This window comes from Carcharodon carcharias, chromosome 13 (assembly GCF_017639515.1).
Source record: "Carcharodon carcharias isolate sCarCar2 chromosome 13, sCarCar2.pri, whole genome shotgun sequence".
In the NCBI taxonomy this organism is placed as follows: Eukaryota; Metazoa; Chordata; class Chondrichthyes; order Lamniformes; family Lamnidae; genus Carcharodon; species Carcharodon carcharias.
Window position 1 is genome coordinate 56,483,106 of NC_054479.1, and position 22,763 is coordinate 56,505,868.

At 44.1% G+C, this 22,763-nt stretch overlaps 1 pseudogene; it reads right to left on the bottom strand.

The window, feature by feature from the left end:
• Positions 1–3,241: 3,241 nt before the first annotated feature.
• The window catches only part of LOC121286058, a 66,511-nt pseudogene continuing 46,989 nt past the window's right edge, over positions 3,242–22,763 (bottom strand).

A 22,763-nucleotide genomic window follows, 5' to 3' on the forward strand; every position in this document is an offset into this window, starting at 1 on the left:
TCTCCAAATTCCTTGAACATGATGTTGATGCTGAAACCCACGCTCATCGTTTGCGCGATTCCAGGTTTGAATCTTTACAATCCAGTTTCCGCCCCGCCATGGCGAAGTAACAAATTACACTCTCTGTGATTGTGTCTGTGGTTCAGAATTCTTCCTTTCTCTTCTCGACCTCTCTGCTGCCGTTGACATGGTTACCCACCTCTGCTTCCACCAAAAGCTCTCTTCTGTCCACGCAGGTGAGGCTGTCTTCCCTTATTTCTTGTATTAAATGAACAAAGGAAATAGGAGTAGGCCGTTCAGCCCCTCGGTCCTGGTCCATTATTAAAGTAGATCATGGCTCACATTCTACCTTAACACCATTTTCCGCTCTACTCCCATATCCCTTGAAAGTTTCCAATATCTAGAAATCTGTCAATTCCTGTCTTCATCTGTGGAATCAGGGACGGAACATCTCCAGCAATTGATTCCCACGCCAGCGTTATATCTTGAGTCACGAATAACCCATTAGAAGCCTTTCGTCTTTCACCTTTGCATATTACCCCTTGGGTCTATCATTTACAGCACCGAACAGAAACAGATTACTTAGCCATCTAGTCTGCACTGGCTCTTTGGGAGAGCAGCCCCGTGAATCCCACTCTACTCATCTTATCGCATTTTTCTGTAAATTTTCCACTTTGTAATTATATGGCAGCTTGTTTTGGAACCCTTCACAGTCAATGAAATACTTTTTGAAGTGTAGTCTCTGTTGTGACGTAGGCATCAAGGCAACAAATTTGTGCACAGCAAACTTCCGTAAGCAGAAACTTTATCAGGACAACATCATCATTCCTAGTGATGCTTCAGGAGCTTTAAGTGTTGGCCCAGGGCACAAGAATAATTTGCCTTGTTTATCGTCCAATAGTGTCATCGATTTTGTTTTACACCCACGTGCGAGAACAGGTAGAGACTCGTTTTGATATCTCATCCAAATGATGGCACCATCTGCAGTGTCAGCTGCGATTAAATTAAAGCAATGCTGTGGAAATGATGTTAATTCGTTTGTACCCACAAAACGTAAGGTTATTTATCTGTTTTTCTTCTCTTTGTCCAAACCCTATGCAATTCATCAATTTAATTGCTAAATGTCTATAGCCGCCGCTTTGCTATCGTGGGCAGTGTCATAGAGCATTCCTCAGCTATGTGAGATATCGCACATGTGCAGCTACAGGACAGAGCATGGTCAATCTGCGCATCGGCTAATACGTTGTGCAATTTAAAATAGATATTGTTTAGTCTATGATGAAACCCTCATCATTAAACACGCGGACAATCCGTCTCAAAGCAGAGGACAGATTTCATCCTTTCTGTAAAAACCTTGAGAAAATAGATTTTCAACTTCTTCGGCGTGAGTGATTTATATGATGAAGCCAATTAAAAAATAAATTCCTTCCTAGTTCCTTCGTCAATAATCAATACGTAATGCCTGGACATAAGAACATAAACATTAGAAGCAGGAAGATGTCATTTGGATCTTTGAGTCTGCTGCGACATTCAACAACATTCTACCTCAATTCCACCTTCCAAAGCTATCCCAAAATTTGTTAATTCACTTTAAAAAATCTGTGAATCTTTGTCTTGAACATACACAGCGACTACACTTCCACAGCTCTCTGCTGTAAAGAATTTCAAAGATTCCACAAATACTAGTGCCAGGGCTGAGAAATTGCAGCTATGAGGAAACTTGGGTGGGCTAGGGTTGTTTTCCTTAGAGCAGATGGGGCTAAAGTTTGAGTTCATTGAGGTGTACAAAATTATGAGGGGCCTAGATAGAGTAGATTGTTTCCCTTAGCAGCGAGGTCAATTACTGGGGGTATAGATTGAAGGTGATTGGTAGAAAGATTAGAAGAATATTAGTAAAACTCTTTTCCCCCAGACAGTGGTAGGTGTCCGGAATTCACTGGTTCAGACAGAAACCCTGAACTCCTTTAAAAGGCACATGGGTCTGCGCCTGAAGTTCTATAACCTGTACGACTGCGGACAGGGTGTTGGAGCTGGGGTTAGAATGGGCGGCTAGTTCTTGTTTCAGCCGGCGCAGACACAAAGGGCTGAATGGCCTCTTTCTGTGCAATAACTTTTCTGTGGTTTAATGGTTCTACCTTGTAGATTGCGGAGGCACAAACACTGATCCTTGCATCAAACCGCTAGCTCCAGCCTGCCAATCTAAAAATGACCCATTTATTCCTATTTTCTGTTTGTGTCCATTCACCAATCTCAATTCATGTTAATATATATTGCGACCAATCCCATGGGCCTTAATTTTGCGTAATAAATGCTTGTGTGGCACATGATTTAATGTTTTATTTGTGAAAATGCTACAAATGCACATCCATGGATTCCACCTTGGCCTCCTTCCGAGTGATATACTCCAACACTGATTTTCTAACTGCCCTGTTATCATGCCCCAAATAAGGAGATGCTAGCATCTATCACTGATGTTAGGCCAACGGCTTAAATTTCCCCAATTCTTTATTCCTCCTTTCTTAAATATCTGGGTTATGTTTGCAACCTTTCAATCCTTGGGAGCTCTTCTAGAATCTAAGGGATTCTGGAGGCACTATATCAATGCATCTCTGCAGCTACCTCGTATAAAAGCCTAAATGCAGTTCGCCAGATCCAGGGGATTTTCGACAAGTTATTCCTATGAGTTTCACCTGTACCACGTAGTAACTTGTATTGCTTAATTTATTTTCTTCATTCTCGCTGAACCATTCGTTCCTAGCTATTTCCGGGTTGTTTTTGCGTCTTCTATCTTGAAAACAGATATCCAGTCTGTATTTAGTTCCTCTTCCATTCCCTTAATCAGCATTATGACTTCACCTGTTTATGCTGCTAATCTTGCGACATTTATATCCATTAATCTAGTCCTATTTATATACATTTAGAAACATTAATAATCTGTTGTTGTGACTCTTGCTATTCTACTCTCTAATCCTCCTTCCCCGTTACAGATCAATCTCTTGGGCCTCCTTTGCTGAATTCTAAAATCGTCCCAATCCTCGGGCATACTACTGGTTTGGAGATATATATCCAGCCACACACACAAACATTTGCAGTGTGAACACGATGAACAGAAAAGTTCCAACCGCAATGGCTAATTGCTTAAATCTCCGAAATACAATCAATTACTACCCTTTTCGTTACATTGAAGAAATGAATAGGAATGAACAAATATTCTCAGCTGGGTCAAGTACAGTCTCCGAAATCACACACAGCTGGATCTTGAGATGCTTGATCGGAACGGGTTTGCCTGAGTCTCATGTTTAACCAGACAGGAGTAAAGCTCGTGTGAGTTCCAGTCTGAGGTTGACAGGGTCAGATAGCTGTTCACACTGAACGTTCAACAGAACTCAGTTCTGTTGAAGGGTCATGAGGACTTGAAATGTCAACTCTTTTTTTCTCCGCCAATGCTGCCAGACCTGCTGAGTTTTTCCAGGTAATTCTGATTTTGTTTTGGATTTCCAGCATCCTCAGTTTTTTTGTTTTTATCACACTGAACGTGTTGTCCGTCTCTTGCTGGATCCGACTGGTCTCAACCCCATTGCCTCTGACACTGCCATCGACAGTCCATTCAATCTCCACAGCTCCTGGCTTAAACCCCTCGCCAAACACACCAGGGTCGCCGTGATTTTCGCTGTGATTTGATCCGATGAAGGCGGAAGGAGAGAGACAGATGGTTCCTGCGGATCTGTTTAAACAAAATTAAGTTTAGTGGTTTGGGGGGAATGGCTTTGACTGAACGCATAAGATTTTTTTCAAAACACTACAATTCGAATTCTGTCATTCATTAAATAGATGATTTTTTTTGTTGTTGCTTTGCTTTGCGCGGTCTTCCGAGGAAGGCTGAAGGAAAGAGATCGGTGGGACTTTTGGAACTGAAAAAACGAACTTAAGTTTTAATGGCTGACTGGAGTTGGGTCTGTTCAACTTTACAAGAAGCAAAACAATACATGTACATTTTATTTGGCATTGTCACTCCTGAACGATATAACACATATCTTTGCTGTTAATATTTTGCTGACAATAAGAGGGTCATTATGTAGCTGCTGTGTCTCCACACTGAAACGCTGCTGCCACGAACAAATATAAATAGATTTAGAAGCACAATAAATTTGATGAAATGCTGATCAGTTTTGCAAAGTTTTCACTGATGAACTTTTATGCTAGAACCCTGAACAGTGTAGGTGAATTTGCTCAGGTAACTTCACCTTGTGATATTCTTCTCCGATGGGTCAGTCGCTTTCAACTCCACACCGGAAACTGACCCCGCAATCTAGGCGAAATTCCAGCCACGGGAATGTGGCTCGGGCCGTTCTGACAGCCTTTGTATAAGAATTAAACCGAGATCCTCGCCTGATTGACTTAAATTACTCTATTGTAGTATTGGAGGAAGTCGTGACAGGCTGTGCTCATTATGTGAAAGCAGATTAACCAGTGATTCCTCGCACTGCTGCATGTGGGAAATAGACTGCAGAGGTCATTATGAGGATCTCATTAACACAAAATCTTTCCGCTAACGTTCTGGCATGTTTCGGATAGAATCCGTGAAATAAAGGCAACTTAAATTTTTGTATGAGCTTTGTGCTTCAGTGTTGCTTGGTCTGTAAGAGGAGATGATGGGGGAAATCTTAACTTTGTGCAACAGTGTAAAACTAGTTATAAATGGACAGAGCGTTTTACATCGGAAGTAAAGAGAAATATAAATCGAGAGAAATGTAAGATCGGTTACCAACGCCAGATCAGCCGTTTCACATGATCGGCCAAGTTAAACTGCGCACGCACATTACTTGTATGAAAGATATATATTTATATAGGTCTAGAAGAAAGGATAGCGCTAAAAGAATTTGGGCGAATTTGCTTCCATCATTACAGTCGAAATCGTAACAATTGAATATGATCAACACTATTAATACAAAGAATTTGTTAGTTTGAGTCACATTCTGATTTCTCTGATTACTGGTCTGTGCATCGAAATTACCAACACCTCAGGTCCGATTTCAACAGCGGAAATAACACGAAGTTTCTGCCCGAAGGCGCATGCCCAATACACAGGGCAATCTGACAATGTGAACAGTACGAGTACAATGAAAGAATTTATTAATTCCACTGATCTCATGTTCGCACGTATGTTAGTTTTCAAAAAACTCTGCGCTGACGTGAAACTTGGCAATGTTTCCTTCATTACAGAAGGGACCAGGACGCAACTCGCTGTTTAATTGAAAACCCGCAAGTGCTTCATCAGAGGACTATATATGTCATATTCATGGGCAGCTCTGTGATTTCGAAGCCTTACATCGTGTGCACCACAATTAACCAACACAATAAATGAAGTGTTTCCCCACTGCGCGGCCATTCATCATGTGTGACCAGTTTAACTCAGTATTCGGACTGAATTTCAGTTGTTACTCAAAGCCGCTATATTCAGAGCAAGAATAATTTCAGATAAAAACCTAATAAGGAGCTGAGAACGCAGAACATTGAAGGTTCCCGTTCTGAAGGGAGAATTGATATGGGCTGATGTTTCGCTCTGTCCGTTATTTCAAGTAGCTGGCGCAAGTGATCATTATCTACTTGTGCCAACAGACGGCGTTTTCGAAAGGTTTTGGAAGGGACGCAATACATAATCATTGATATCAATCGTGTGGTTACTGGAGGTCTCATTTTGTGTTTCCCTGCAAAGTCACTCGGATTAGGATTAAAGGATTAGGATTAGGATTAAAGATTCTGACTGATTTCCCCGTTCTATGGCGGAGAGATTCTGAGGCTCAATGCAGACAATTCTCAACTCATAGAAAATATTATAGAACTGGAAAGCTCAAATCTTAACTACTTAGCAGGGTAGTCTTGCATTATTTAAATTTAATTAATGGTGCAATTGTCAAAAGGGCATTAAAATTGCTGCGAAATAAAATAACTAGTCACCTACTGTATTTAGTTCTTAACCTGAAGCACGCTTTTAACAATATAAGGGAAACGATTTTACTCACTGCCAACACCCAGTTTGGTTCCTTCACCGAAGTTGAATATATTGTTTTTCCATATAGCACAATAATAGTCCGCGCCTTCCTCCGATTTAACGTTACTGATAGTTAACGTTCCCCGTGTTGCCGGATACCGAGCCAGAAAACCGGTCGGAAACACCGGAGGCTCTGTTCGTGCTGCTTCCAGCATAATGATAAAGCAGATACCGAGAAGCATTTCCAGATTTCTGCTGGTGCCAATATATGCAGCTGCTTCCTAAAGTGGCACCGAACATGGTGGCACGGACGGTTCCTCCGAGAGAAGTCGATTTTGAAAGCGGTTGATTTACTGTAATGTCCGCACTTAAAACTGAAAGAAAATGGCATTAAAATGAGTGTAAATGCACTCCAATTAATTGTTCAAACTATTGAGTTTTAACTCCCCTGAAATATCATCCAAAAAGACTTCCTAAAGGCGCCTTTACAGTAAATCTACTTTTTAAAATACTCACCTGCCAGGCAAAAAATGAACACAGTGATAGCATGGACCCAGTCAGTCATTGTGGAAAATTTAACGAGCCACTGAAGAACTGACATTTCTATGACAAGATGGGTTAGCTGTCTGAATCTCTCTCTGTCTTTTAATAACACCTGTCTTCAAGAAGGTGTTGCCTTGTGGTGGGTGCAAATGGGCCTTCTCATCTCAAACAATCAGGTTCTCTGAAATACAAAGACCATCTCAAATTCTCTTCGGCTAGCAGAAAATACAAGGAAGCTCATGCATAAGCAAAATACTGCGGATGTTAGAATACTGAAAGAAAACCAGAAAATGCTGGAAACATTCAGCAGTTCAGACAGTATTTCTCGAGAGAAAAACAGAATTAACGCTTCAGATCATGACCTTTCGATACAAGCATTTGCCACAAACGTTAGTACTGTACCCGGGCATAGTCTGTAAATGTTTATACTTCATTTTCCTGGTAAATGCGATTTGAATCATAGAAACATACAGCACAAAATGATGCAATTTAGCTCCTCGTTCTTTGCCTGATCGTTGGATGAACGACACAATTCGCCCTTCACCCACATTTCTCAATGTTCCGGATTGAGGGCTAGGGGACCAGGCTTCCCCACACTCGCCTCCGACACCAACAAAGGGACATTTCAGAACTTGGGTGTTATTCTAAACTACTATTTCCACCACAGGTCAGCCATGACACCAGAAGGCAGTCTTTTAGGAGCAATCGGGAAATTAGGAGACGGAAAAAAGAGTAAAATGTGGGAGATGGAGGGGAAGCAATTCCCGGGAGTGTTTGAAGGATCAGACACCGGCTTTGCCTCTTCTACTAGATGAAAGATCGATGGAATCCAGGGACATTCACGTCCGCTCTTGGCTGGGAATGTAGCCACCTGGCGCACAGTAACCCCCGACACCATCACCCACCACCCTGCGCCCTCCGTGCACCTCCAGTCCACCTCAAATCAGAGGTAGAGTCACCCAGATCACGTCAAGCCGGTAGACAAATTCCACCGGAGTGAATGAGTTCTTCCAGTCAGAATGTTGGGAACACTCCCTGGGAAGGTGGAGGATTAGAGACCAGCAAGAAGGAAGCCTTGGAATGGTGAGTTCATGGGCGGTGGGTTAGCGGAGAGCAGACTGTAGGGCTCGCCTAGGCTTTGGGCCTAAGGGGGACCACTTGAAGGATCAAGGAATTGAATTCCAGTCACTCCTAACTCCTCTTTAACTTCCTTCCCAGAACATGCGACGATTACTGTTAGTTTTTGTTTGTTGGTTTAGAATCTGTTATTCCTGACAAGCGAAACTTCTAGTGTCAGATTTAAACTTTTATTTAACTTCAGTTTGTAAAGTTGACTAACACTGTAAAGCATTTCTGAAGTTTCTGGTGAAAGGTAATCGATCTGAAACGTTTAAATTTTAAATTAGTTTAACCTAATATTCTAATATTCTGCAACGCTCATCTTTATTTTTATCGTTTTGTAAAATATTCGTGTAAATAGCTGTTGAAATTTCTAAGGAGGCTTCCTATTGTAGTAAAACAATATTGTAATTAGAATGTGCTTCTTAAGATCTCTTTTGTCAAATTTGTCTGAAATTTCTGGACATAGTTTACTATTTTCAGGCGTGTGTAGTTATTTATAAATTTTTTCACTTAAAGTAAGGACATATTTTTGTGATAAAACATTGCCTATCTCTTTCCGGTGTGATTACTATGGGATGTTTTTGGATAAAATGCTGAGCCACAGGCTGACCAATGATCTTGCATTCCGCAATGCCGCCACTTAACCTTTGATCCAGCGCTTGCAGCAGAATGACTTTTTGCCTCTAATGGCTAGTCCTCTGCTTATCAAAATCCAGATTTTCAACAATGACAGAGTTGTGTGGGCTGCAGCACACTACAGCGATCTTCGCTACCGGCTCTCGGGTGTATTGGGGGACACCGTCAAACTTTTCCATGCACCAGAAGTGACTTTTCAGCTCTCTATTGGTTCTCGCGACAACCTGTCTGATCTTATTTTGGAAAAATATACGTTATTTTTAAAATATCTGAATGAACGTTGCAAGACATTTTAAAATGGCCGTCACAAAAATTGCAATCAAATTTAACTTTTACACGCGCATCACGAGCTGTTTCAATACAATCAATGAATATTACAATCATTTCAATATGGTATTACAGACAGTCAGACTGTACAATAGTATTGGAGTTATCGACATACATCGTGTTGCACTCTGAGGTGCTTCAATACAATTATAATACATTTAGCATTCACTGCCTACATTCATTGTAAGTCGTACAGCCCGAGGGGTCCATACAATTCCCAGGCCCTCCGTGCACTATAGCTGAAAGGTCTTAAACAGCGACCTTTCACCATTTCACCTTTGCGGCGGCTGCCCGAAGCTTTAGTGCGTCCCTTAGCCTTGGACCTTGGAATGTGCCAATCTGCAACACTCGGTCAGGGACAATTCTTTGCGCTGGAAGACCGACAAGTTTCGGGCAGACCAAAGAGCGTCGTTCACGGAGCTGATGATCTTCCAGCTGCAGTTGATGTTTCTCTCGGTGTGTGTCCCCGGGAACACTTCGTAGAGCACAGAGTCCTGTGTCACTGCGCTGCTGGCGATCAGCCTCGACAAAAACCACTGCATCTCTCTCCAAACCTTCTTTGCAAAAGCACATGCCACAAGGAGGTGAAGCCACCTCGAGAGCAATGTGCAGAGGGTGGTGAGACTCCGGGCGTGTAGGAAGGATCTGACGGGGACGGCCTTTCTCACTACCAGCAAAGCTACTCTTGGTGCTTGGTGGAAAGTTCTGGCATTCTGCCAAATGACAGCCTGATCAGGGAACCATCCGACAAGATCCCCCATCTCCTTTTCGCGCAGAACTTCTAGGACGTTACATGCCAACCACTGCCTGATGGACTTGTGGCCAAAGGTGTCAACAACCTGCCTATTAGATACCTTGACCTGATATTGCCATCCTTCCGCTTCCGTCTGTGTGTGTGTGTTGCAAAAAAGCGATAATCCTTAAACTAATATACCGATTATTCCTCTAATCCTAAGCATGCACATATTGTAACCACTAGAGTGCTGCAATGCTCAGTACTTGGGCCTCAGCGATTTATATTCTATGTTAATGGCTTAAACGAATAGACCGAGGGTAAAGTAAGTTTGCTGATGATACAAAGCTAGATGGGAATGTAAGCAATGATGAGGAGAACACAAAGATGCTGCAAGACATAAAGAGAGGTTTAGAGACTGGACAACAAAATGGCAGATGGAATATAATGTGGGCAAATACAGGTTATTCACCTTGGTGGTAAGAAGAAGAAAGCAAAATATTTATAAAAGCATGAAAATTCTGAACGAAGGATTTCAATGGATAGGACCAGCTGTTGGAAAAGACCAGGGATTGGAGTCCTCAGATCTTATCTCAAAATATTCAATTATTGTTGGATCAAATTAAAATTGTGCAAACATTTGTCATTTTCTGCACACCTGGCATCATTTATTCGCTCTAAAAGTACTTTTTTCCGACTCCCCAAAACTGTCCAAATTATTAAATTGGGCCTGACATGTCTCATGTGTTAGATGATTTCCTGGAACTTGTACTTCCAAATTGGCAGCTCCCTCACCGCTTGTCGCTTTGGACTCTTGTGTCGTACTTTGTTCCCCTGAACCCACAGTATCAGCTTCACGCTCAGAGGTCGCGATCTGACCATCACAGATTTCTTCTTCTTCAACAGCTTGAAGGTGAAAGTCACGGCACCGCTACATCTGCCTCAGATACAGATTGCGCACCCTGCTCCTCCATTGGATGATACTAATCTTACTCTTCCAGCACAGTTTCTATATCACATTCCTCGGAAATCCTCAGTTCTGTTCGTTCAGCAGCACCGCTTTGAGTACATTCGGCTGCTGCCATTGACTCACAGCCATCACAACTAATGTGTCCAAGGACACCTAAGAATCTGTCAGAGGAAATTATTTGCTATTATTTGTGGCATGAAATAAACTTCCCTGCTCATACATGGTTTAAACATTCAGTGAGTGACATCTCGTTTGTGCATTCCAACATTTGAATGAACACTAGTTACTCTAGGGTTAGTGATCCCCAACAGTTACCTGCTCAAATCCTCAGTGTTCATTTAGGGAGGTGCCATCGCCCCCAGGAGAAGCAGCGCTTCTCTCGGGAGAGAAATGCAAAATGAAGATCTTGGTTTCTCCCTATCCCGTCCTGTGACACACTTTTACAATTACTGGAGACAGTTTTAATAATACTAACAAGTAATACTAACAAACTGAAGAGTGCACTCTGTGAGGATGAAGACTAAGCATAATCGTTCATGACAAGGTCAGCACTATCTCCAAGCAACTGAATTTTACGACACCTTATTAAATGAGGAACCATCCACACCTCATGACCATTTAAACTCTCAACTTTTAAATCAAGATATAAATTTAAAAATGAATAACACGGATTCATATACATTTCCTGGCAGAATGCCCAAGTCATGGGGTTTTTTTTACGGCAATGTTCTCCCGTGCATGACACGCTGCTATTTGCAGTCACTCACTGCGCTATTTCTTTCCAGGCTAAGGTTCTGATTTTCCTTTACCGATTTCAACTTTGCATTACCGTTATGCGGAAATGTCTCGTTTCTATTTCACTGAGAAGAATTTTGAGGTCTGCATCCATGAAATTATGACACCTTTTCTTCTCATTCACATCCTGCGCTGCCACATTCTACAATCAAATAAGTGGCTCCGTTCTACTAGGCTACGGTAACAATACTGTAAATTGCAGTTCCCATTTATTTTACTGTAAATAGTTCCCTCATTCAATTCAATACTTCCAACGCGTTTTCTAACATTAAATTAAACAAACTCATGAAAGTAATTCAAAGGTTTTTTTTAAAAAAAAATGACAATTGTTTTGAAAAATGATTAAGAACTTTAGAAAATTTTCTCAGCAGAAGACTGAAACAGTCTTGGATCTCAAGGGGCGTTTCTTCACTGATAACTTAATACGGAGCGTGGCGCCTGCCTCCATGGAAAACTGAATGCTGCTGCAGGGAGAGGATGAATCTAAACCTGTAGTGGAGAAAGCTAAGACAGCGACTTTAATCATGGTCAGCGGCATGAGAGCCTCGCCGCTGACCGGACGCTCTGTGACAATATAAAATAAACTCCAGATGTACAGTGCAGTTACATCATCAAGCAGCGTAAAGAGCCAGTTACATTATAGTATTCTCACAGACGGTAAATTAAGAAGCACAAACCAATGAACTTCACTTTTAAAGTCACATTTTACAGTTAGCGAAATAAATGATTACGTGATACACATTGGGTTACGGTAAAAGATAAAATATCAAACAACATTAAAAAAACTAATTGAAATGGCGTGGATTTTTTTCATAATGGGGACATTTGACATTCAAAAATATTACTATTTCAGGGCCAGTGAACCTGTTTAATAGTAATGACGGATTGTCCGCCGTTAAAAATACAGTAACACCGCATTCAAGAAGCAGGAACCAAGGGTTTTTACAGTGAGGCCAATGGTGCAACAGTGGAAGTTTTTGTCAGTTCAATAATTTCGAATTGATAGCGCTCTGTGGGAATCTCAACAGCACAGGCTGACGGCAAGCTAAAATAAATGACAGCTATTTCTGACAGAATGCGTGGACTCCGGGGATTACTGTCAATTTCAGAGTAATAACATCAAAGCCGACTCCTTCGCCTTCTTGGATTGTGCGCATCTGGTAAATATTCTTTGGTCTTCTTCCTCTATGAAAATTGTTGGAGTTACAGGAGCACGTGAAACGTCTAATCTTCCTGTACTGGACAACCTTGGTGCCGGTGCTTTTTGCTTGCACCGCAGCGTAAACATCTCCAAATGACTGCTGTCGGGCTTCCTGCCCTGTCGCTCCTTTTGGTGAGCTTCTGCACGGTATTCCCGCCACCCTTGGGCCTATGCAGTCAGCAAAGTCATCTAGAGCCGCTATGTTGCCACGGATTTATATTTCCGACTGTTTAATCGAGAATGGGGTCGTTTTTGCTCTGTAAGAAATCCAAGAGCCTTTCACCATGATCTGCAATGACAATGTGGTCACGGAGAAGTTAATCTTTCAATGCACCATATCTGCAAGAGTGCAGATGAGTGTAGGTGATGTAGGTCAGTGTGAAATAATTCAGTGGATTCCCTGGGTCTTTGGGATTTTTGATTCAAGTGCTCTTGCTCAATCACAAGGTTTTGTTTCAGGTTAAAATACATGACGAAGGTTTTAAGGACAGTCTTGAATCTGCCGAGATCTCTTCCACCCCCTGTCTCGAGGGCATCATTGGTGACTGGTCCTGTGGTGTAATGGAATGAATTAACCTGGTGCTTATGCTCTTTTGCATGAAGGCCAAATGCTGCTCTATTTCAGAGGAAGGGTTTCTTCCATAACTCACACTTCTGGCCTTTGTCCGGACTTCGAGACTTTCCATCGGGTGGGGTAGAGATAATGATAACTTGCTGGGTATAGACATCATTGCCGTTTTTCAGTTTGCCTCCTACTTCAGTTCATTTATTGATTCTGCCTTCCACAGGTTTTCTTGCACTTTGTCGTTGTGGTCCTGCTGAAGGCATCAACCCTTCTTTAGATTGGTGTCACAACCATTGCTACCATTTTTCACATTCTGGTGGCAGGATTCTGATTTGTGTGGCCTATCTTATCTAGAGAGACTGTAGTCTTACACTGGCAGTTACTTCAAATTTGTTTATTAACATCATATGTTACAGAGTCAGTGTCTCTTATGAGTACAAACTATTTCATCCTCTCTCCCGAATGTCTAGCACACGACTACTGTTGTCACTGTTACATCATGGTCTACATCACGCATTATCATTAACTATTCTATTCACCCATTACACTGCATTATCGTACATGGGCATGCGTTTCTACTATGGTTTCACAGCTGTTCGGTCACCATTTGTTCTTGTTTGTGGGGCTTTTCTTTTAATGAAAATGGAATACCAAATGCGCTCCGGTATCAAGGCTTAAGAGAAGAAATGATATGCATATCCGTTACAGTGGAATAAATCTGGGTACAGTTTGAGATTCTGCTCGGAGTGGAGTCTATTGCCTAACAGTGTAAGGGCAATTTCCAAATGATTTTTTCCTGCACTTGAGTTGAAATGAACACTTGGCCGGAATTTGATGTCTCGGGGCAGGCGCGCACCCGACCCAAATGGACATGAAATAGCGAGAGATGACATCAGGCGAGCGTCCTGACGTCATCTTCCACGCAAGCAATCTTCAGGTCAGTGGGCCACACCCCAACAATTAAAGGGTCTTTTAAGGCCATTAAAAAGGCAATTGATTCTGATTTTACATTGCCAGGTGATTTCACAATCATCACATCGGTAAAATGGGCAGGCGGGCTGCCCACTTTTAATGAAATCTTATCCAAGGGCAGGATAAAAAGGATCAGCAGCATTGCCATTGGGAGTAGTGAGGAGTTAAGGGGGAGGATTATTCTCTTGTCGGAGGGGCTTGGCAGCAGGTGGTAGGAGCTGTCGCAAATTGACCATTGTCCGCGATCAGGACCCAAGCGCGATTTCATTCTAGGGACCAATTAAGGACCGCCCATCGTGAAACGCGCTTGGCAGTGCTCAGCACTGTCTTTATGGGGGAGGGCAGGAGGAGCAAGGAGCAAGCTAGAAAAGCTTGCTGAGGCACACAGCTGCCTCAGGGAGATGAATATTTTTCAAAACGAAAAATAAATATTTATGAAATGTTATAAAACATGTCCCTTTGTGTGACTGTTATAAATGAAATTTTAAAAATGTTATTTATATTTGCTTTTGGAAACCTCATCCCACCCATGGATGAGGTTTCCTGAAAAATACAAAGGCAGCTTGGCCTGTTCGCCTGCCCACCAACCGTAAGGATGGATGGGCAGTGAACAATTTCTTTAAATTACCTTCTTCATGGCCTTAATTGGCCTTTTAATTGTCGTCAGGCAAGCGCCAGAATCGGCAGAGCACTCGCCAACTGAAATATCGTGCGAGTGCACAATGGCGTCGGGATGCTCACCCAACTTCATTGCTCATCATTTACACTTTGCCTGTTCAGGCACACACCCACCCGCCTGGCTAAAAGTTCTCCCCATAGGTGATGGCTTACCATTGGTTGCTTATTTGGACTTGACAGCTCCATCTCAGCTCTGAGTTTCATTCTTAGCATTGCTAGGCTTAATTTCAGGACTCATTAGTGTCTTCAAGGACCCTGGAGGATTTTGGCCATGTCGACCCTTCCTGGTACCAGACAGCCTTCTGTAACCCTGGTAATGGGGATTCTGGTCTCCTCTGGTGGCAGCTCCTCTGACGAGAAAGAGAGCAGCAGAAGGGAGAGGAGGTCAGGTGTCCGAATGCAGGTTCCAGGGGAGCAACCTGTGGGAGGAGAGGTTGCAGGCACAAGGGCTGCAGGGCCAACTGGCAGCCCAAGATAGAAAGGGCCACGGAATCACCACCATCCTGCTGCCAGGGTTTACGGGCAGTGATGCAGCTACCTCATTATGTCGGAAGGGCAATGGCAAAGGAGGCTCCACCTCTCCAGGGAAACCATGACCTCCGTTTGTCAGGTGATTGGGCCTGAGATCAGCTCCAATACTGTGGGTGGACATTCCATGCCAATGGCTTTGAAGGTCACAATGACCCTCAACTTCTATGCCTCCATCTCTTTCCAGGGGGTCAGTGGGACTCTTTGTGGAGTGTCCCATTCAGCTATCTACAGTTGTGTCAAACTGGGGCAGGGTTTTCCCCTTGGTGGGATGCTCAGCAGGGGAAGTTAGGAACCTGACTACTGCCGCAATTGGCCCCACATCGCAATTTTACGTGGGTGGGCCAATTAAGACGCAGCTGCAGCATGAGCGCAAAGGGGCAGACAGGGGCGAGTGCTCAATATCTACCGGGTCTAATGGTGACCCGGCAGCCAATTCAAAGAAGCACATCTTCAGAAGTCCTATGATCCTCTCTATCACTGCCCTTGTGGAGGCATGACTTCTTTTATAACACTGCTCTGCCTCTGTTCTTGGGTGGTGGAGAGCTGTCATGAGCCACTTTTTCAATGGATAGCCTTTGTCACCCAGCAGCCATCCATCCAGTTGGGCTGGAGCACTGAAGAGCCTCAGCATCTGGGAGTGTCTCAGGATGTAAGCATCATGGGAGTTGCCAGGATACCTTGCACAGACTTGCAGAATCTGCATGTTGTGATCACACTAATTGCATGCTCATTGAGTGGAATCTCTTCCTGTTGATGAAGGCACCCGGCTCACCTGCTGGCACCTTGATGGCCACATGGGTGCAGTCGAATGCACCTTGGAGATGGGGAAACTCAGCAATCACTGCAAAGCCTTTGATTCACTCTGCCTGGCTGGCCTCATCCATACAGTAGTGAATGAAAAACAATGCATGCCTGATCAGAGCGTCTGTCACCAGCTTCACCCAACAGTATACAGCTGTTTGGGAGGCACCATACAGATCCCCCATTGACCCCTAGAAAGAGCCAGTGGTATAGAAGTCGAGGGCCACTGTGACCTTCAGCACCACTGGCAAGAGGTGTCCACCCACACGGTCAGAGCTGATCTGAGGGCCAATTCTCTGACAGATGGAGGCCATTATGTCCCTTAAGAGATGAAGCCTTCTTTGGCACTGTACCTCAGACACATTGATGGAGGTGCATCGCTGTCTGTATACCATGGCAGCACAATAGTGACATCTTCTGCGGCACCTTCCACCTTGGGCTTCCTGTTGGCCCTGCGTCTCTTGTGCCTGTGCCTCTCCTCCAACAGGTCACTCCCCTGAAAGCTGTATTGGCACATCTGGCCTCCTACTCCTTCTGGCCCTCTCTTCCTCCTCAGAGAATGTGCCTCCAGCTGAGACCACAATCCCCATTTCCAGGGTAAGGGAAGGCTGCCTGAGACCTGGAAGGCCCCAAGTGGTGTGAATCTTCCAGGAACCTGGAAAACAACACTGAGTCCTGAACTGAGGCCTCTAAAATATTTTAATGCTGCTCTGAAGCAAAATGAAGATGTCCTGTTCACACAAGCAAGAGACAGCAAGTAATATTCCAAACTATAAACTACTTGTATTTAAAAGCCCAATGACCCCTCTGATCCCACCCGTGGATGAGGTTTTGGAAAATGTGGCCTGCCCACCTGCCCATTTAGCCCATGCAATGGCCTGAAAATTGCCGTGGCTACATAAACAACGAAACAATTGTTGTCTCAAAAACTGACCACTTAATTAATGATGGCCATGCATCCGTCTTCAACTTCCACCCACCTAACGAAATATTGCGAGAATGTGCGTTGATGTCAGCATGCTCAACTGACGTCAATGGGCTTTATTTTCCACTCGGACATAGAGGCTGCACGCCCTAATGCTGAGCTAAAAATTCTGCCTGTGGTGACAGAAGCTCTGTTCAGGTGGGTACTGACCTTTATCCTTTACCATGCAGACGAGGCCAGCCAGACTGAGTGAGCCAGAGGATTTTCAGCGATTGCTGGGTTACCTGCATCCATAGTGCAATTGACTGCACAGATGTGGCCATCAAAGCCCCAGCGGGTCAGCCAGGTGCCTTCATCAACAGGAAAGGATTCAACTCCATGAACGTGCAGATCATCTGTGACTACAAGATGCAGATTCTGCAAGTCTGTACAAGGTACCCTGGCAGCTCCTATGATGCTTATATCCTAACACACTCCCAGGTGCCGAGGCTTTTCAGTGCTCCAGCACAACTGTCTGACAAGGGCTGCTGTCTGACAAGGGCTATCTATTGAAAAAGTGGCTCATAACAGCTCTCCACCACCTAAGAACAGAGGCAGAGCAGTGTTATAATTGAAGTCATGCCTCCACAAGGGCGGTGATAGAGAGGACCATAGGTCTTCTGAAGATGCGCTTCCTCAACTGTTCAGGGGGAGAACTACAATACTCCCCAGAGCAGGTGTCACTGATAGTGGTTACATGCTGCACTTTCCACAATCTGACTCTGTCAAGGGGAGACCCCTGCCTCTCCATGGCCAGCTGACTGAGGTGGGACCTGGTGTGCCAGCTACAAGGCATCCATCTACTACCTCATCAGAATGAGGAGGTTTGGGGGCCTCACCCTGTCTTAGCTCTTTTGTTGGTGTTATGGCTTCTCTCCTACTGAAGTGCAGAGGAGCATTGATTTGTCTACTCTCTATCCGCAGCAACAGTGCAGCCTAGCAAACACACGCACCCCACCCAGGGCAGCTTATAGGGCACATCTGAGTCATGGCCCTTGAGCTGCAAGGCACTCAGGCCAAGCAGCCAGTGGTCACCTCCTTGGCCAGCTCTGGTGTCAATGACAGTTGGCACTCAGACTCTGTAATCCTGAGCTTCATGGGTAGGTGGCCAGTCCTTAACACTTCTCCACACTGATCCATGCCAACTTGGTACTCACCTTTGCTGAGTGCAGCAGCAGGTCCTTGAACCTTTTGAGGCACTGCACCCTTGTGTGCCGCACAATGTTGTGGCTGCTGACCATGGCTGCCACCTCCTCCAAGGCTTTTTTGTTCAGATGCAGTGGCCTCCTCCTGCCAACCCTGAGTACGAGAGTCCAGCCTGACAACAACCTCCTCCACAAGGACCGTGAGGCACCCATCCAAGGGCAGAATATGAAGCTCGGTGGGCGGGCGTGTGACTGATCCGGCCAAGTGTAAAATGACGCACAGGGACGTCAGGTGAGTGTCACGACATCATCAGGTAGTCCTGCGATATTTCATTCAGCAGGCGTGTGCCAGAGTCATCAGCACACATGCTGACAATTAAAATACCTGTTAATGCCTTGAAAAGGGTGATTAAATTCAAATTGATGCTGCCCGTCCAAACTTACGGTTGGTGGACAGACGTAAAGGCCAAGCAGCCTTTACACTTATTAGGAAACTTCATCCAAGGGCGGGATGAGGTTTCCTAAAGCAAATAGAAATCAAAAATAAATTTTGCACTTGAATTAAAAACATGTCCCTGTCCATGTGACGGAGTCACATAAGGGGACATGTTTTATGACACTTTTAGTTACTTTTTTTAAACAGCACTTCATCTTCCTGAGGCAGCTCTGCACAAAGTTCACGCTCCGCCCGCTTCCCCTCCCCCACAGGCAGCCCTCAGCGCTGCCGCTCGCATTTCATGCTGAGCAGGCCTTAATTGGCCCACCAGCGTGAAATCGTGGTACGATGCCGATCACGGCGGCCGTCGGTGTATTGAATGCCCCCACTGAGCCAAGAAACGGTGGGGCCGAGCGCCCACCTGACTTATCCGCCCTCCTGACGTTTTCAGCCACTGGTGAGGCCCTTGTTTGAATGAAATGGTCTCTGGACAGACTGCAAACATTCTCCCTAGCAGCTGGCTCTGCTGGTTTTAAAGCGCCTGCTGGGTCGCCATTGGACCCGGCGCCCTACAGGTTCCCGCCCACACCCAGCCCTTCCCGCAGAGGACGGACCTTAATTAGCCATCCAGCGTGAAATCATATGTGCAACGTGACCACGGCCAGGAACAAACTCCACATCCGCTTCCGCCGACTTAACGCGCATGCCAAGCGTGAAATTCGGATCATCGTTTTATTTACTTGCCATTGCCTAGTATGAAGAGCTCATGTATTTATTTCCCCTGATTTCTGAACAAGACCCATCTGATCACCCCATATCACTTCTTGGCCCCTTGCTAGCTAATATTGGAAATGTCTCACCTCGAGCATTACTTCGCTCCTGCCTTGAAAAGCTGCTATCATCACTGCTGTCTTCAAAATAATATGCTCAACACTTCAATGCTTGTAACTTACTACCCCATTTGCAAATTCCTTCAACATCTCCCTCCAGTTGTTTGACAAGGTGTTTGCTAAAACTCACTTTCCCAGCCATATTTTCTTGCTCAGCAACTCTCTGACTTAACCCACGTGGATTCCAACTGAAGTTCCATCCCTCATTTTTCGAATCCACCCAGGATTACAGGTATCTTTGGGGCATACAACATTCCAGGACCCCCTGGTCCACTGCTCCATCACCCCCAACTCCTCATCCCTTTCCCACAGCACCTTCCCATGCAATCACAGAGGTGCAACACATGCCCCTTTACCTCCTCCCTCTCACTGCCCAAGGGCCCAAACATTCCTTTCAGGTGAAGCAGTGCTTCACTTGCACCTCCTTCAATTTGGTAGATTACATTTGCTGCTCCCAATGCAGTCCCCTCTACATTGGGAAGACCAAACACAAACTGGGTGACCACTTTGTGGAACACCTTCAGCTATCCGCAAGCATGACCCAGACCTTCCTGTTGCTTGCCATTTCAACACACCTTCCTGCTCTCATGCCCACATGTCTGCCCTTGGCCTGCTGCAATGTCCCAGTGAAGCCCAACGCAAACTGAAGGAACAGCACCTCATCTTGCAATTCGGCACTTTACAGCCTTTTGGACTTGGTATTGAGTTCAACAACTTCAGACCATGAACTCTCTCGTCTATCTACACCCCGTTTTTATCCCTTTTCCTAAATTCATTTTTATTTATTATTCACTTATTTTTAATGTTATTCATTTTTATTTTCATTCATTTATTCATTACTTTATCTTCCTTTTTATCCCCCCTTCTTATCCCATTTTCAATCCCTTATTCCCCCACCACCCCTCCCCCCACTCCACCCGGCCATCTGTTACTTGTTCCTGTTGTTCTTTTCAGAGTGCTTATCCTTGTCTTGCTATTGTCACATTCTGCTTTCATACCTTTATGCCACTATCAGCACCTTTTTTTAGCCTTTACCACTGCCATTAACACTCCCTTTGTCCTTTTGTTTATGACACCTTTATCAATCTCTCCTTTGCCCCACCTATTGCTGGCCTTCCATCCAGCTCTACCTCCCCCCTCCCTTAAACAGTATAAATTTCAACACGTTTCTACTTCTCTCTAGCCCTGAAGAAGGGTCATACAGACTCGAAACATCAACTCTGTTTCTCGCTCCACAGATGCTGTCAGACCTGCTGAGTTGTTTTCCAGCATTTTCCACTTTTGTTTCAGGTTTCCAGCATCTGCAGTATTTTGCTTTTATCCTTGAACATGTTGTCGTCTCCCAAATTCATGCCTATCTTTTGCGCAATTCCAGGTTTGAATCTTTGCAATCAAGTTTCAACCCCTGTCTTAGCAATATAACATCCTTAAACAAGGTAACCAATTACATTCTCTGTGATTGACTGGTTCAGAATTCTTCCTTTCCCTTCTCGACCTCTCTGCTGCCCTTGACATGGTTACACACCCCAACTTTCTCCAATGATTGTTGTCCACCCAGGTGAGGCTGTCTTCCCTTACCTCCTGTTTTATAGGAACATAAGAAATAGGAGCAGGAGTAGGCCGTTCGGCCCCACGAGTCTGCTCCGCCTTTGAACTAGATCATGGCTGATCTTCTCCTTCAATGCTATTTTTTTCGCATTTTCCCCTTATCTCTTTATATGTTTAATATCTAGAAATCTATCGATATCCGCTCTCATCTACGGAATGAGAACCAGAACATCTCCAGAAATAGCTTCTCACCACTATAGTGTTATATCTGGAGTCACGAATAATCTGAGTTTGGGTCCGTAGTGTTTCACATTTCCATACCACCGTGTGGGTTTATCATTTCGAATCATAGAGTGGGAGTACAGAACAGAAGGAGGCCATTCAGCCTTTCGCGTCTGCAATGGCTTTTGGGAAGAGGAAATCAGTAAATCCCACTCTCCCCATCTTTTCCCATGTTCCTGCCAATATTCCTCCTTGTAATTATATGGCGATATCAGAAAATCCTGGAGCGCTTCACAGTCAATGAAATACTTTTTGATGTGTAGTCCCTGTTGTGACCTGGGGATCACGGCAGCTAATTTGTAACAGCAAACTTCCGCCAGCAGAAACTTTATCCTGACAACATCATCATTTCTAGTGCTGTTCATTGGGGGTTAAATATTGATTCAAGACACTAAGGATAACTTCCCTTGTTTTTCTTCTAATAGTATCAGGGATCTTGTTTTGCATCCACCTGGGAGAGCAATTGAAGACTCGGGTTGATGTCTCATCCAAAACATAGCACTGCCTGCAGTGTCAGGCGAGATTAAATAAATGCAATGTTGTAGAAATGCTTTTAATTCATTTAAGCAACCGGAAAACGAGGCATAGTTTTTTTAAAATTCAAACCCTGATCCATTTATCAATGTATTTGTTAAGTGCCTGCAGCTGCCACTCTACTATCATTAACAGAGTTCTTCGGCTTGCACATGAGATATCGCAGATGTGCAGCCACAGAACCGAGCCTGGACAAACGGCTCATCATCAAACACGCGCACAATCCGTCCGAAAGCAGAGGTTTGCTTATGTTAAAATCTTGCTCAAACGGTTCTAATTTGGTTTTAGCAAACCCCTTTAGCGTGCGTGATTTACATGGGTGAAGCCAATTTTAAAAATCTTTCTCCTTTTCGCAAACCATTGGTTCCGAGTTATTTCCGGATTGTCTTTCGTGGCTTCTATCTTGATAACAGATATCCAGTTTTTGTTTAATGTATCTGCCTATTCCTTCATCTCTATTCTGATTTCACCTGTCTTTGCCACTAATTTCCCCACATTTATATTCATCACCCTCTTCCTATTTATATACATTTAGAAACGTTTACAATTTGTTTTTATGACAAGTGCTAGTCTATTCTTTCCGCTTACAGTATGGTTCTCTTGGTCCTCCTAATCCTCTGGCATGCTGTTCTTTTGGAAATATATCATACTTGCGCACACATACAGAGTTGTCTGTGGTGTCAGAGTGTGTAGAAGTGCTTCATTTGACCCCATAACAGTAGTGGAATTTGTTTTGAGAAATCTTCGCGCACTCTTTATACACTTAGCCTTAATAATATCGAAACGTCTGATGCGTAAAGCCAGTTTTTTTTTAAAAAAAACCTTCCTATTTTCTTCGTCAATAATCAACACCAAAAAACGCAATGCCTGAATGTAAGGGATGGGACCAGGAAGAGGCCATTTGGCCCTTCGGGTCTGCTGCACCATTCAACAAGATCATCTAACTCAACTCCACTTTTTGCTCTACCCCCAAATTCGTCAATCCGTTTAAAATTCTATCAATCTCTGTCTTGAATCTATACAACGGCTGCTCTTCCACGGCTCCTTGGGGTAAAGAATTCCAAATATTCCAAATTTATTGGTAATTGGGGAGGCCCA